At 45.3% G+C, this 17,232-nt stretch overlaps 4 non-coding genes across 4 annotated transcripts; 1 reads left to right on the top strand and 3 right to left on the bottom strand.

Annotated features, from left to right (window-relative positions):
- Positions 1-944: 944 nt before the first annotated feature.
- On the bottom strand, positions 945-1,017 carry trnak-cuu. Its single transcript has one exon. It is a non-coding gene; the product is annotated as a tRNA-Lys (tRNA).
- A 4,256-nt stretch (positions 1,018-5,273) lies between these two features.
- trnar-ucg lies at positions 5,274-5,362 on the bottom strand. The gene is given in 2 exon segments: positions 5,274-5,309; positions 5,326-5,362. It is a non-coding gene; the product is annotated as a tRNA-Arg (tRNA).
- Positions 5,363-7,289: 1,927 nt separating this feature from the next.
- Positions 7,290-7,361, top strand: trnam-cau. Its single transcript has one exon. It is a non-coding gene; the product is annotated as a tRNA-Met (tRNA).
- A 7,167-nt stretch (positions 7,362-14,528) lies between these two features.
- trnag-ucc lies at positions 14,529-14,600 on the bottom strand. Its single transcript has one exon. It is a non-coding gene; the product is annotated as a tRNA-Gly (tRNA).
- Between the last annotated feature and the right edge of the window lie 2,632 nt (positions 14,601-17,232).

Raw genomic sequence — 17,232 nt, 5'->3', positions numbered from 1 at the left:
TTAAAATGTCGTTCTCATTTCTTCACGTGTTCTCCACTGATATATTCGCTGCAATATCTTCTCTGGACACAAATCACGGCAGCACAAGTGGTTCACAGCGCCAGGGTTCCAGGTTCGATTCACTGTCTGTGCGGCGTCTGCACGTTCTGCCCGTATCTGCGCGGGTTTCCTCCGGGTGCTCCGGTTTTCTCCCCACAGTGCGAAGACGTGGATTAGGTGGATTGGCCATGCTAAATTGCCCTTAGTTACCATCCGGAACAGTCTTTATAAATAGAAACCACATTCCGGCCCTGGGTCACGTGTGGAGTTTGCATATTCTTCCCATGTCTGCGTGGGTTTCACCCCCACAACCCACAGACGCTAAATTGGCCCTTAATTGGAAAAGTAGTGTATTCTAAATTTATACAAAAATAAGTATATAGAAACGCATTACTTTTTAGGACACTACGGGTAATTTAGCATGGCCAATCCACCTAACCCGCACATCTTTGGACTGTGGGAAGAAACCGGAGCACCCGGAGGAAACCCACACACACACGGAGTACGTGCAGACTCCGCACAGACAGTGACCCAGCCAGGAATCGAACCTGGGACCCTGGCGCTGTGAAGCACTGATGCTAACCACCATGCTACCGTGCTGAGCTCTCTGCTGTGTAACTGTTCTCTCTGTCGTGGAATTGTGACTCTGCCGGTGACAGTTATTCACTGTGGTTGTCTCAAATCATTCCCTGTTGTGGAAATGTGTTCCCGGTTGTGGAACTATAATCTGTCTGAAGCAGAACCTTTCTCCGCCATTACTGAGACGAAATTCCAATCCCAGATTTATCAAATCTTCTCACGAAAGATTAGTTCAGGCGGCTGGATTCATCGTCCAGAGACAGAACCTTTGGGTTCCTGTTAACAAAACAGTTCGTTCACCTGAACATTCTCAGATAACAATGAGCCGCCCAACGTGGGGCTCGAACCCACGACCCTGGGATTAAGAGTCCCATGCTCTACCGACTGAGCTAGCCGGGCTGCTTCCGAAAGCATCCTTAACCCTCTTCCTGAGGAGCTTAGAAATGCTAAGCAGCGAATTTTGTGTCACATAGTTTCCTAAAATTCTGATTCATTCTTCGGTCGCTGGGAGCAGGGATCGAACCTGCTGGGGAAAGTTCAACACCTTAACCACTCGATCATCGCAGCTATGTTCAGTAGGTCATTCATTAATAATGTGGTCGATATAAAACATTATAAAACCAGCCTGGAATCACTCCAGGAATTTCTTGCATTCCTGCGATGAACGGTGCCCCGGTGTTTATGTGAGGAGCGGTTGAATCGGCCTTAAAAATGACCATTGGATTTGGAGAGAAGCCTCGAGAGACTCGAAATTCCCGGCTCCCCAAACGCACAATTCCACTGATTCAATTGTTTGCGGAAGACAATCTGTTCCATTGGAAATATCCTAGAAGTTCATTTTTGCTTTACATGGAACAGCACCGAACTTCCCAGTCTAGATCCAGATTAAAGCAATTCAATCAGAGAAACTGACAGCACAGAAGGAGACCTGTGCACACCGAATGGTCACGTGGTTACGTGATGACGCATCCACAATGATCAGCTGTTCTCCCCGGATCGCGCTCAGGGCACAAGCCTGGAGCAGCTGCTCAAACAGGAAATACATTATTTTTTGTTACAAGTCCTTGGTCGCCAGTCTTTGAGAGATCAGAATTTCTCCATGGTGCTGGAAGTGGGCAGTATGGCACAAGGGCTTCAGCCCCTCAGCCCGCGACTGACATAGAATCATACTTGCTGACAGCCGAGTTTTCACTCTACTGCTCAGAGTTCCACTTTTCCATCCAAACATTGCAGGGATTTTTTTGGAATATAATTTCTTGTTACATTGTTCATTCAATTCAATTTTGATTAGCTCCCGATGCTTCCACAGTGTCTGTTTGACTTGGATATAGTATAGAATATAACATTATGTATCAATCGGTTCAATACAATTCTGTGGAGGAAATTCTAATTTCGCCAGGAAGACAGACAGAGTCATAGATGTTTGCAGCATGGAAACAGCCCTTCGGCCCAGCTTGTTAATGCCGCCCAGTTTCTATCACTAAGCTAGTCCCACTTGCCCGCATTTGGCCCATATCCCTCTATTCCCAACCTGCCCATGTAACGGTCGAACTGATTTTTAAAAGACATAATGATACCCGCCTCTAGCAATGCCTCTGGCAGCCCGTTCCAGATGCTCCTCATTATTTCATCGACCTCTATGACATCACCCCTCAGCATCCTGCGCTGCAGGTAAAAAAGTCCCAGCCTGTCCAGCCTCTACTTTTCACTCAGACCATCAAGTCCAGGTAGCATCCTTGTAAATTACTTCCGCACACTTTCTAGTTTAACAACATCTTTCCGAAAATAGTCTGACCAGAACTGAACACAATATTTCATGTGTGCTCTTCTCAATGTATTGTACCACTTGAACAAGACGTCCCAACTCTTGTATTCAATATTCTGTCCTTAAAACTGAGCATGCTGAATGCCTTCTTCACCACCCTGTCCACCTGTGACACCACCTTCAAGGAGCTGTGAACCTGTATCCATAGATATGTTTGTTCTGTAATTCTCCCCAACTCCCTACCATTAACTGAGTAGGTCAATCCCTGATTTAATCGACCAAACTGCATCACCTCCCATTGATCCAAATTATACTCTGTCAGAAAATACACATTTCTGTGTATATTGCGGAACTAGCATGAAATTTAGATTCAACAGCCCTGATGAATGAATCATCTAGCACCAATCTGTATACAGATATTAGTAATCCTCTGTCTGATAATCGATTTAAATCACGACACCAGCTTTCGGCAGCAGTTTGGCACCATTAAAACATGCGGCTTCAGAAGCTCCAAAACCGACGCCAGCTTCATCTGGGGCATTGCTGGCAAATTTTGCCTTTCCAGAACCGGCCGCCCAACCGTCAAAACAAGTTAATCAGATGATCTCATTAAACTGTAAGACGTAGGAGCAGAAGCAGGCCATTCGGCCCATCCTCTAAGTTCCACCATTTAACGAGGTTATGATTGTCCTGATATAATCCTCAAACCCACTTTCCCACCTCATCCCCATAACCGTTGATTTCCTTACTGATTAAATCTTGAACATATTAGCTGACCCAGCCTCGACAATCCTATTCGCTTAGAAACGCTATTTCCACAGGTACACGAGACTCTGAGAGAATAAATTACTCATTATTTCTGGTTTAAATGTGAGGCCCCTTACTCTGAGATCATTCCCTCTGGTCCTCGACTCCCCCACATGGGGAAACGACCTCTCAGCATCCACCCTGTCAACCCCCTGAAAATCTATTCAATCAGTGAATTTGAATGGTGGGATTTATTCCCTGTCCCAAAGATTAGTTCAGGCCCCTGGATTCCTAATCCAGTGATATAATCTTTCATCCCTCTGAACAAAAAACAGTTGATTCAGCTCATTATTAAACATCTTAGGCCAGTGGGCCGATGAATGGCAGATGGAGTTCAATTTGGATCAATGTGAGGTGATGCATTTTGGTCGATCAAATCAGGGATTGACCTACTCAGTTAATGGTAGGGAGTTGGGGAGAATTACAGAACAAACAGATCTATGGTACAGGTTCACGGCTCCTTGAAGGTGGTGTCGCAGATGGACAGGGTGGCGAAGAAGGCATTCAGCATGCTAGGGTTTAAGGTCAGAATATTGAATACAAGAGTTGGGACGTCTTGTTGAAGTTGTACAAGACATTGAGAAGAGCACACATGACATATTGTGTTCAGTTCTGGTCAGCCTATTTTCGGAAAGATTTTGTTAAACTAGAAAGAGTGCGGAAGTGATTTACAAGGACACTACCAGGACTTGATGGTCATACCAACAAAAAGGAAGGACGGTAGAAAGAGGGAAAATCGACCGTGGATATCGAAGGAAATAAGGGAGAGTATCAAATTGAAGGAAAAAGCATATAAAGTGGTGAAGATTGCTGGGAGATTAGAGGACTGGGAAATCTTTAGGGGGCAACATAAAGCTACTAAAAAAGCTATAAAGAAGAGTAAGGTAGAGTATGAGAGTAAACTTGCTCAGAATATGAAAACAGACAGTAAATTTTTTACAAATATATAAAACAAAAAAGAGTGGCTAAGGTAAATATTGGTCCTTTAGAGGATGAGAAGGGAGTTTTAATAATGGGAGATGAGAAAATGGCTGAGGAACTGAACAGGCTTTTTGGGTCGGTCTTCACAGATGGAATACAATGTTGACAAATGTGAGGTTATCCATTTTGGTAGGAATAACAGCAAACGGGATTATTATTTAAACGATAAAATATTAAAGCATGCCGCTGTTCAGAGAGACTTGGGTGTGCTAGTGCATGAGTGACAGAAGGTTGGTTTACAAGTGCAACAGGTGATTAAGAAGGCAAATGGAATTTTGTCCTTCCTTGCTAGAGGGATGGAGTTTAAGACTAGGGAGGTTATGTTGCAATTGTATAAGGTGTTAGTGAGGCCACACCTGGTGTATTGTGTTCAGTTTTGGTCTCCTTACTTGAGAAAGGACGTACTGGCGCTGGAGGGTGTGCAGTGGAGATTCACTAGGTTAATCCCAGAGCTGAAGGGGTTGGATTATGAGGAGAGGTTGAGTAAACTGGGACTGTACTCATTGGAATTTAGAAGGATGAGGGGGGATCTTAGAGAAACATTAAAAATTATGAAGGGAATAGATAGGATAGATGCCGGCAGGTTTGCCAGAGGCAGTGGGAGGGGCGGGTACCATTTTGTCTTTTAAAAATCAGTTAGAAAGTTACATGCTGCCCATGTAACTTTCTAACTGATTTTTTGAAAGACAAAGCGATACCTGCCTCTACCAATGGTGGGCACAGAGGGATATGGGCCAAATGCGGGAACGTGGGACTAGCTTAGTGATAGAAACTGGGTGGCATTAACAAGCTGGGCCGAAGGGCTCTTTCCATGCTGCAAACATCTATGACTCTTTGACTCTCTCTGTATTCCTAGCGATATAAATTTCCTCCACAGAATTGTATTGAACCGATTGATACATCATATTTTATTCTATACTTTATCCAAGTCAAAAATACACTGTGTATGCATCGGGAGCGAAACACAATACTAGGATGAGAGCGAATTGAATGAATAATGTTACACGAAATTATATTCCAAAAAATGCAATTCCCTGCAATCTCTGGATGGAAAGGAACTTTGAGCGGAGGAGTGAAAACTCGGCTGTCAGCAAGTTTAAAACGACCACGGCAGGACTCGAACCTGCAATCTTCTGATATCATCATCAAATTCGCCGAAGTCAGACGCCTTATCCATTAGGCCACGAGGTTACCGCCTGTGGTATATGAGCCAATGTTTATCCCATGTGAATAAATACTGTGATCATATCTATTTCCATAGAAACCAGTACAATTCAGAAGGAGGCCATTCACCCCATCGAGTCTGCACTGACCCTCCAATCCTGCACCCCATTCCTGAGAGGGGGGGCGGATTTCAGGGGTTGGAAGTGGGGGGCAGAGTTTCTCCATCGGACCCAATATCCCAGTGGAGGGCAAGTGCGTGAGCCTTCGGAGGGTCAGTACATGTTCGTTGTGCCGAATGGTCTTCTTTTGCACTGTACGGATTCTATGATTCTATGTCAGTAGCGGGCTGAGGCGGTGAAGCCCTTGTGCCATACTGCCCACTCCTGACACCATGGAGAAATTCTGATCTCTCAAAGACTGGCGACCAAGGACTTGTAACAAAAAATAATGTATTTACTGTTTGAGCAGCTGCTCCAGGCTTGTGATCTGAGCGCGATCCGGGGAGAACAGCTGATCATTGTGAATGCGTCATCACGCAATCACGTGACCATTCGGTCTGCACAGGTCTCCTTCTGTGCTGTCAGTTTCTATGATCACAGTAAGAAAGAAGTCTTACAACACCAGTTTAAATTCCAACAGGTTTGTTTCAAACACGAGCTTTCGGAGCGCAGCACCTTCCTCGGGTGAATCCAGGACTTTAACCTGGTGTTGTAAGACTTCTTACTGTGCTCACCCCAGTCCAACGCCGGCATCTCCACTTCACAGTTTCTCTGATTGCATTGCTTTAATTTGGATCTAGACTGGGAAGACTGGACTGGGAAGTTCGGTGCTGTTCTATGTAAAGCAAAAATGAACTTCTAGGATATTTCCAATGTAACTGATTTTCTTTCGCAAACAATTGAATCAGTTGAATTGAGCGTTTAGGGAGCCGGGAATTTCGAGTCTCTCAAGGCCTCTCTCCAAATCCAATGGTAATTTTTATGGCCGATTCAACCGCTCCCCGCATAACCACCGGGGCATCGTTCATCGCAGGATTGCAAGAACTTCCTGGAGTGATTCCAGGCTGGTTATATAATGTTTTATATCGACCACATTATTAATGAATGACCTACTGAACATAGCTGCGATGATCGAGTGGTTAAGTTGTTGGACTTTCCCCAGCAGGTTCGAGCCCTGCTCCCAGCGACCGAAGAATTAATTGGAATTTTAGGAAACTATGTGACACAAAGTTCGCTGCTTAGCAATTCTAAGCTCCTCAGGAGGAGGGTTAATGGCGCTTTTGGCACCAGCCCGGCCAGCTCAGTCGGTAGAGCATGGGACTCTTAATCCCAGGGTCGTGGGTTGGGCGTTGGGCGCATCCTCATTTTACAGTGACACAGCAGGGAGCTCAGTTACTCAGCAGAGAGCACAGTGACACAGCAGGGAGCTCAGTTACTCAGCACAGAGCACAGTGACACAGCAGGGAGCTCAGTTACTCAGCAGAGAGCACAGTGACACAGCAGGGAGCTCAGTTACTCAGCAGAGAGCACAGGGACACAGCAGAGAGAACAGTGACACAGCAGCGAGAACAGTAACACAGCAGAGAGAACAGTCACACAGCAGAGAGCACAGTTACACAGCAGAGAGCACAGTTACACAGCAGGAAATACATTTAATTGCCTATCTTTGTGCAACAGAAAACCCCTTTTTCCTAAATAACCAGTTTGTCCATCTCAGCATCTTGCTGGTTTGCTCGGCACCTTTTCTGTGTGGCATTGTGTGTGTGCCCTGATAGTCTCTTCCTGCTTTTTCTGTGTGTCTTTCTCTGTCTGTTACAGCCGCGCTGATGTTTGTGTTATTGTCCAGCCAGGGTGAGCTTCATAACACGTGGGTTTTCATTGAAGAAAAAAATGGAGCAGGTGCATCGGTATCTGGCTACGGCTGAGCAGTCATTGCGAACAGAGTGGATATACGGAGCAGAGTGGCGCAGCGGAAGCGTGCTGGGCCCATAACCCAGAGGTCGATGGATCGAAACCATCCTCTGCTATTTATATTCTTAGTCACGCCAAAAGCAAACAAGTCGCTATCACCCTGCAGAACATCCGCCTTTTCCTTTCAGTATTCCTTTCAGTGTCAAAGTCTTGCTTCCTGTATGATCCAGACATTGTTCCCAGGAATGAAGCAGACAGCATTACAGCATTGTGACGCTCAAAGTAGCAAAATAGGGAAGCTCGTCAATTGACTCTCTGAGGGAAACAGACAACATCTGCTGTGGTGTGTGAGTATTATCGATGCCAATATCACATCTCCACTGATTGGAGTGAGTTATATTTTATTAACAGTCATGTCATTTGGTAAAGATAGAACCAGGAGTGTTTCAGTGTTTTCAAATTCGTTAACAGCGAGAAGGATTATAGACTAATTTCCAGGAATACCTACAGAGGGGCAATAAGGATATGTAACAATATCCAATAATAAACCACAAGAGAAACCGAGATCAGTTTCCCCTCTAGGACGGATGTGAACAATCCAACCAGGCTATTTACAAAAAGGGAAGATTCCTGCCTCCAGCCACCTCACTTTCTCCAGTTCGAAACCCACGAAATCACGCAAATGCTTCGGATCAATTTATTATTGCGATGGCCGGGAATCGAACCCGGTTCAACTAGCTTGGAAGGCAGCTCTGCTCACCAGGATACCCCCATCACTTACTGTCCAACGTTGAATCCTTTTGATGCTTTGCATTCATTTGATAAATTGTTTCGTAAAAAAAGTCTTACTATGTTTATGTTATTTCACTCCAATTTAAAATGTTCCTGAATGAAAGTGTCCGTGTCGGACGGCTCCCGTTCAGCCAGGAGATGGCACCAGTCCACAATAAATGTATTTATTTCTGATGTTCTGTGTGTCATTACAGAGGACTCTTGCTTTGGCCTCAGACCTTATCTTGTCCTTGTGTCCTGATGCTGCCGTTTAAGAACATAAGAACTAGGAGCAGGAGTCGGCCATCTGGCCCCTCGAGCCTGCTCCGCCATTCAATTAGATCATGGCTGATCTTTTGTGGACTCAGCTCCACTTTCCGGCCCGAACACCATAACCCTTAATCCCTTTATTCTTCAAAAACCTATCTATCTTTACCTTAAAAACATGTAATGAAGGAGCCTCAACTGCTTCATTGGGCAAGGAATTCCATAGATTCACAACCCTTTGGGTGAAGAAGTTCCTCCTAAACTCAGTCCTAAATCTACTTCCCCTTATTTTGAGGCGATGCCCCCTAGTTCTGCTGTCACCCGCCAGTGGAAACAACCTGCCCGCATCTATCCTATCTTTTCCCTTCATAATTTTAAATGTTTCTATAAGATCCCCCCTCATCCTTCTAAATTCCAACGAGTACAGTCCCAGTCTACTCAACCTCTCCTCATAATCCAACCCCTTCAGCTCTGGGATTAACCTAGTGAATCTCCTCTGCACACCCTCCAGCGCCAGTACCTCCTTTCTCAAGTAAGGAGACCAAAACTGAACACAATACTCCAGGTGTGGCCGCACTAACACCTTATACAATTGCAACATAACCACCCTAGTCTTAAACTCCATCCCTCTAGCAATAAAGAACAAAATTCCATTCGCCTTCTTAATCACCTGTTGCACTTGTAAACCAACCTTCTGTGACTCATGCACTAGCACACCCAAGTCTCTCTGAACAGCGGCATGCTTTAATATTTTATCGTTTAAATAATAATCCCGTTTGCTGTTATTCCTACCAAAATGGATAACCTCACATTTGTCAACATTGTATTCCATCTGCCAGACCCGAGCCCATTCACTTAACCTATCCAAATCCCTCTGCAGACTTCCAGTATCCTCTGCACATTTCGCTTTACCACTCATTTTAATGTCATCTGCAAACTTGGACACATTGCATTTGGTCCCCAACTCCAAATCATCTATGTAAATTGTGAACAATTGTGGGCCCAACACGGATCCCTGAGGGACACCACTAGCTACTGATTGCCAACCAGAGAAACACCCATTTATCCCAACTCTTTGCTTTCTATTAATTAACCAATCCTCTATCCATGCTACTACTTTACCCTTAATGCCATGCATCTTTATCTTATGCAGCAACCTTTTGTGTGGCACCTTGTCAAAGGCCTTCTGGAAATCCAGATATACCACATCCATCGGCTCCCCGTTATCTACTGCACTGGTAATGTCCTCAAAAAATTCCACTAAATTAGTTAGGCATGACCTGCCTTTAACGAACCCATGCTGCGTCTGCCCAATGGGACAATTTCTATCCAGATCCCTCGCAATTTCTTCCTTGATGATAGATTCCAGCATCTTCCCTATTACCGAAGTTAAACTCACTGGCCTATAATTTCCTGCTTTCTGCCTACCTCCTTTTTTAAACAGTGGCGTCACGTTTGCTAATTTCCAATCCACCGGGACCACCCCAGAGTCTAGTGAATTTCGGTAAATTATCACTAGTGCATCTGCAATTTCCCTAGCCATCTCTTTTAGCACTCTGGGATGCATTCCATCAGGGCCAGGAGACGTGTCTACCTTTAGCCCCATTAGCTTGCCCATCACTCCCTCCTTAGTGATAATAATCTTCTCAAGGTCCTCACCTGTCATAGCCTCATTTCTATCAGTCGCTGGCATGTTATTTGTGTCTTCCACTGTGAAGACCGACCCAAAAAACCTGTTCAGTTCCTCAGCCATTTCCTCATTTCCCATTATTAAAACTCCCTTCTCATCCTCTAAAGGACCAATATTTACCTTAGCCACTCTTTTTTGTCTTATATATTTGTAAAAACTTTTACTGTCTGTTTTTATATTCTGAGCAAGTTTACTCTCATACTCTATCTTACTCTTCTTTATAGCTTTTTTAGTAGCTTTCTGTTGCCCCCTAAAGATTTCCCAGTCCTCTAATCTCCCAGCAATCTTCACCACTTTATATGCTTTTTCCTTCAATTTGATACTCTCACTTATTTCCTTAGATATCCACGGTCGATTTTCCCTCTTTCTTCCGTCCTTCCTTTTTGTTGGTATAAACCTTTGCTGAGCACTGTGAAAAATCGCTTGGAAGGTTCTCCACTGTTCCTCAACTGTTCCACGATAAAGTCTTAGCTCCCAGTCTACCTTAGCTAGTTCTTCTCTCATCCCCTTGTAATCTCCTTTGTTTAAACACAAAACACTAGTATTTGATTTTACTTTCTCACCCTCCATCTGTATTTTAAATTCCACCATATTGTGATCGCTCCTTCCGAGAGGATCCCTAACTAAGAGATCATGAATCAATCCTGTCTCATTACACAGGACAAGATCTAGGACCGCTTGTTCCCTCGTAGGTTCCATTACATACTGTTTTAGGAAACTATCGCGGATACATTCTATAAACTCCTCCTCACGGTTGCCTTGACCGACCTGGTTAAACCAATCGACATGTAGATTAAAATCCCCCATGATAACTGCTGTACCATTTCTACATGCATCAGTTATTTCTTTGTTTATTGCCTGCCCCACCATATCGTTACTATTTGGTGGCCGATAGACTACTCTATATTTACACCCTGTTTAAGTAATTATAGAATCCCTCCAGGGCAGAAGGAGACCATTCGGCCCATCCAGTCTGCACTGACCCTCAGAAAGCGCCCCCCCCCCCCCAACTCGGCGCAATCCCCTCCGAACCGTTTGGATACATCATGTCGCAGTCTCCTCTGGAGAGCAGGGTTCGAATCCCACTCCTGACATTGACATTGATTCTCAGCTGCGATAAAACGCCAGGGTCCCGGGTTCAAATCCCGCACGAGCCCGGATGGTGTCATTGACTGAAATCGGGAAATTCAGGGAAGTTGTTGCTGCGAATAAATCACTGCAGAACACGTGAAGAAACGGTCACGGTATTTAAAGGTCGTTTGATCATGGTGTGGGATTCTGAATGTATCCTCAAGTAAAAACAGACGCACGCTTGTGCATCCACGCCGCTGGCTGAATACAATGGTTACTTGGATCCGATAAACCTTTGATTTGAGTAACGCGCTTGCGGGATGAGGTGGCCGAGTGTTCAGGCGACGGACTGCTAATCCATTGTCCTGTGGGAGCGCATCCCATCATCATCGAATTTTCATCCTGTTTTCTGGTCTGGCAGCAGCTGTGGAGAGGGAAACAGAGAATGGGAAGCCGGGTCATACTGGACTGGAAACAGTAACTCTGTTTCTCTCTACACAGATGCTGCCAGACCAGCCGAGTTATCCAACATTGTCTATTTCTATTTCAGGATTTTGTGACGAATCTCCAGAGCGGCTTTGTGCTCGGCGTTTCTATTTACATATTTCTGTATAAATTTAGAGTACCCTACTTTTCCAATTAATGAAATGAAAATTGCTTATTATCACGAGTAGGCTTCAATGAAGTTACTGTAAAAAGCCCGTAGTCGCCACATTCCGGCGCCTGTTCAGGGAGGCTGAATCGAACCGTGCTGCTGGCCTGCTTGGTCTGCTTTAAAAGCCAGCGATTTAGCCTGGTGAGCTAAATCAGCCCCTGGCTAAATTAAGGGCCAATTTAGCGTGGCTAATCCACATACCTTGCACATCTTTGGGTTGTGGGGGTGAAACCCACGCAGACATGGGAAGAATATGCAAACTTCACACGGGCAAAGACCCAGGGCCGCAGTGAGGTTTCTATTTATAAAGACTGGTCCCGTATGGTAACTAAGGGCAATTTAGCATGGCCAATCCACCTAATCCACGTCTTCGCACTGTGGGGAGAAAACCGGAGCACCCGGCGGAAACCCACTCAGACACGGGCAGAAGGTGCAGACTCCGCAAAGACAGTGAATCGAACCTGGAACCCTGGCGCTGTGAACCACTTGTGCTGCCGTGATTTGTGCCCAGAGATTTTATTGCAGCGAATATATTAGTGGAGAACACGTGAAGAAATGAGAACGACATTTTAAGACGGTTTCACCATTGTGTGGAACTGATAGATCAAATACAAAACTGCACGCTTGTGCACCCAGGTAACTGGCTGAATGCAATGTTTGCACGTAACCCCGATAAACCTTTGATTTATTTGCTGAACAAGAATTTCCCCATCTCCGCCTTGAAGGTCATCAATGATCTGCTTCCGCCGATTCCTGAGGCAGAGTTCCAAAGTCGCACAGCTCACTGAGAGTGAGAAATGTCCTCATCTCCGTCCAAAAAAGGCGACATCCTTGTTTTTAACTGCCCACCACTTCTGGTCTCGCCCACGAGCAGTGAGATCTTTTTAACGTGACGCAAGCCGGTAATCGAAACTGGGGCCTTGGAGACGTGAAGAGGCTGTGCTAACCACTGTGCTACCGTGCTGCCCAAACAGTTGGTTCAATACTCTCAGATAGTAATTTGGAAACGCCCAACTTGGTGCTCGAACGCACGGCCCTGGGATGTAGAGTTTTACACTCCACCAACTATGCTGGCCGAGTTTCCTAATGGATTGGATTGGAATGGATTTGCTTATTGTCACGTGTACCGAGGTACAGTGAAAAGTATTTTTCTGCAAGCAGCTCAACAGATCATTCAGTACATGGAAGAAAAGGGAATGAAACAAAATTCAAGAAAATTACAAGAAATCACATGAGAATACATAATTGGGCTACACAAGATATGCAATGTAATTACATAAGCATTGGCATCGGTTGAAGCATACAGGTGTAGTGTTAATGAGGTCAGTCAATAAGAGGATCATTTAGGAGTTTGGTGACAGTGGGGAAGAAGCTGTTTTTGAGTCTGTTCGTGCGTGTTCTCAGACTTCTGTATCTCCTGCCCGATGGAAGAAGTTGGAAAAGTGAGTAAGCCGGGTGGGAATAATCCTTGATTATGCTGCCCACTTTCCCCCCAGCAGCGAGAGGTGTAGATGGAGTCCATGGATGGGAGGCAGGTTTATGTAATGGACTGGGTGGTATTTACGACTCTCTGAAGTTCCTTGCGGTCCTGGGCCAAGCAGTTGCCATACCAGGCTGTGATGCAGCCCGATAGGATGCTTTCTATAGTGCATCTGTAAAGGTTGGTAAGGGTTAATGTGGACATGCCGAATTTCCTTAGTTTCCTGAGGAAGTATAGGCGCTGTTGTGCTTTCTTGGTGATAGCATCGACGTGAGCGGACCAGGACAGATTTCTGGTGATGTGCACCGCTAGGAATTTGAAACTGCTATCCATCTCCATCTGGGCCCCGTTGATGCTGACAGGGGTGTGTACAGTACTTTGCTTTCTGAAGTCGATGACCAGCTCTTGAGTTTTGCTGGCATTGAGGGAGAGATTGTTGCCGCTACACCACTTCACTAGGTTCTCTATCTCCCTCCTGTATTTGAACTCGTCGTTATTCGAAATCCGGCCCACTATGGTCGTATCATCAGCAAACTTGTAGATAGATTTGGAACCAAGTTTTGCCACGCAGTCGTCTGTGTACAGGGAGTAGAGTAGGGGGCTAAGTACGCAGCCTAGCGGGGCACCGGTATTGAGGACTATTGTGGAGGAGGTGTTGGTGTTCATTCTTACTGATGTTTGATGTTTGATAATGTTTGATGGAACTGCTCAAAAAATAAACTGAGCGGGTAAATCTGAAATATCCGGAAAAAATTACCGGCATTGTGATTTTGAACGGAGTCACTTGGGGAACATTCCCACACAGAGATAAATTCTTGAAACCAGCTGCAGAAAAGCGGTCGTGATTTGAACACGCAACCTTCTGATCTGGAGTCAGACGCGCTACTGTTGCGCCACAAGACCAACTGGTGAGCAATTAGTGTTTCCCCTCATAGATTCAAGTTTTATTTACACCCAACGGCGAAAAAAACTCAAAGAAGTCAGATATTAAAGGGCCATGAAGTAAAGCAGCTGTACCCCGTGGTTAAGGTGATGCAAAATAACCCATTGTGCTCTGTACACGTGGCTTCAAATCCCATCCTCGTCTGTAACGTGCCTGTTGTGTTTCTGTTTGGTCCACTTCGTGAGCGCGAAGTAAAAATGCTGCGATTTTTAACTTTTGTTTGACGGTGGGTGGGTGGGTGGGGGTGGGGGTGGGGGCGGTCAATAGTCGAACACTGTCCATACTGAAACCCCGTTAAAAAATTGGTAAATTCTTATTTCATTCCCCGCCGGACTTGCGCTAAAATTCTGAGCGAAAAGTTGTTTATCTTACTCAGGAAGTGGGGCAGAAATTTCCAACTTGTTTTTGCGATGGCCGGGAATCGAACCCAGGTCAACTGCTTGGAAGGCAGCTATGCTCACCACTATACCACCATCGCTCACTGGTTGGGTGCTTGTCCTTTTGGTTTTTTAGATTAACTTGATAAATTTTTTCGTAACAAATACTGACTTTGCGTAAGTTATTTCACTCCAATTTAAAATGCTCCTGAATGAAAGTGTCCGTGTCACACGGTTCCCGTTCATCAGCCGATGGCACCAGTCCACAATAAATGTATTTATCTAATTATTTTTCATGTTCTATGTGTCATTGCATAGGCCACTTACTCTGGCTTGCGACCTTAACTTGTCCTTGTGTCCTGATGCTGCCATTTTCACCCTGTTTAAATAATAATAGAAAGCCTCCAGTGCGGAAGGTGGCCAATCGGCCCATCGAGTCGGTACCGACCCTCGGAAAGAGCACCCGATTTCGTCCTAATCGCACCTAACCTTTCGAATATGTCAGGACAGCCGAGATCAGGGCGCAATTTCCTCTGGAGGTCAGGGTTCGAATTCCACTGCTGTCATTGACTTTTCCTCCGCGAGGCACCATCCAAACCTGGAACCCCTCCCTAACAGCACTGTGTGAGTACATATACCATATGGACTTGCAGCCGTTCCAGAATCACCCCACTGCCCCCCTCATTCTCAAGGACAATTAATGTTAGATTTTAAATGTTTGGCCGAATCAGAGACAGCCACAGCCAGAGAGATCTGCAATAACCCTGAGGGCAGGAAAGACAACTCATTGTCCTTTGACCCAAAAACAAAATACTGCGGATGCTGCAAATCTGAAACAAAGACAGAAAATGCTGGAAATATTCAGCTGATCCGGCAGCTTCTGTGGGGAGAGAAACAGGTCATTGCAATGAAAGGTCAGGGTGTGAAATGTTAACTATTTCTCTTTTCACAGATACCGAAAGCATTACCAGTGTTCATAGAATTATAGAATTTACAGCGCAGAAGGATGTCATTCGGCCCATCAAGTCTGCACCGGCTCTTGGAAAGAGGTCCGGCTCCTGGAAAGATCCACCCCAACCCCAAAAATTGGGCTCGTCTGGGATTTGAACCCGGGACCTCTCTCATTTTACCGCAAGTCTCTAAGCGAGAATCATACCCGTAGACCAACGAGCCGACCTGCTACTCCTTCTGATTAAGTGAACATCGTCACACTCTGTAACTTAGTGCGTGAAAGTGTCTGTTCCCCAAATAAAAATATGGATTAAAAACCCAGCCCAGCCATATTCCGTTTGACCATCTGTGCGATTGACAACTTCCATAACAGTGGGAAATGTGTTGGTTTCTAGTCGAAAGGTATGCCTTTTGCAGGTTTCAATTCACTGGAATATCTGTAGAGATTGTAACGCGAGGACTGATTTCAGCTGTCATCATCCAGTTGTTAAATCTTTCCACTAGAAATCCATTGGATTTTCCACTTTGACTTGAGTGCTGCTCCCAGAGGATCTGTTCAGTGTTTTCAAAAATGTTTTATTTTGAATCCACTATGTCCAGAGAATTGTGACGCTGAAATTGCTCACACTTCTCTCCATTGTTATCTGTTCTGCAGGTATTGACCGAACCGTCAAATGGAGCCATGCTCACAGGGCTGTGAGAGAGGCTTTCTTTCAGGTTGTTGGCCTCCTTTGGTCCATCACCAGCAACCGGATGTCTGCAGAGTACCTCGGAATGTCGAGCCCCTCTTCCCAAGATGGAATTAATCAGGGACAAGGTGTTGGTTGAAGAGCAAATCAACGGTCTGAAGATTTGGTCTGAAATTCCTGGAGTTTTGTGAAGAGAACAAAATTGTGGAGCAATGAGACAATAGCAGGATAGAAGTTTGGGGATATTATCCAGTCTGTGCTGGGAGGGCTGCGGGAAGGAAGTTGTCTTGTCTGCCTACCAAAGCTGAATGTTAGGATAGAGGTGGTGATCAGATTCCGAGAGGAGAGTGAAATTCTTTCACTGAGTATCAAGTTTACAGTGAGGTTGAGGGTCTTGAGTTACAGGAAGGGTAACTTCGTGAGGTGCAACAAATTATATCTTCATTGTCATTTCATTTGAAACTAAATGTGCCTTTCCTATTTTTGAACCCCAGCCAGAGTCCTGTATCAGAGTGCTAAACTTCTCCAAGCCGCTGGGGGGTCAAGGAGCTTCTCATTGCTGCATTGATAAGTTTTCTGCGATCAAGAAAGACCGAACTGCCGCCTACCTGTTCCTCACACGAAGGTATTGAGAGACTAAGACCTGAGCGGCGTGATGGATCCAATTAGACAGTTGTATCGTGGCGACTGGAATCTCTTTCCACGCCTGCTTGTGGTGCTGCTTTCACAGAAAAGTAGCCGAATAACCCCTCTAGTGTGCAAACAGGAGGACTTTCCTCCAGGAAAGGAGGCAGAAAAGGATTCTGGGAGAGGTCAACTGAGTCACCTCGACAATCCAACCAGGCAGGCTATTTACGAGAAGGGAAGAGGCATTTTGCTCGGCGCCCTGGTATGAATATTAATTCATTAACCGGAGGCAGTGAGCAGATTAACCAGTCATGGACATGCCTTCTGCCTGTGGGGTCCTGGGTTGCGAATTTAACCAGGAATCTCATGGCCTGAGACCACCGCTTCGCCATTGAATGGGAGGTCTGGATCATCCTGGAGTTGAACATTATGCTGGAGAAACGTAACCACCTGGAGGAAAAGTTAA

Source organism: Scyliorhinus canicula, chromosome 31 (genome assembly GCF_902713615.1).
Source record: "Scyliorhinus canicula chromosome 31, sScyCan1.1, whole genome shotgun sequence".
Lineage (NCBI taxonomy): Eukaryota > Metazoa > Chordata > Chondrichthyes > Carcharhiniformes > Scyliorhinidae > Scyliorhinus > Scyliorhinus canicula.
This window is presented reverse-complemented; position numbering and strand designations above follow the sequence as displayed.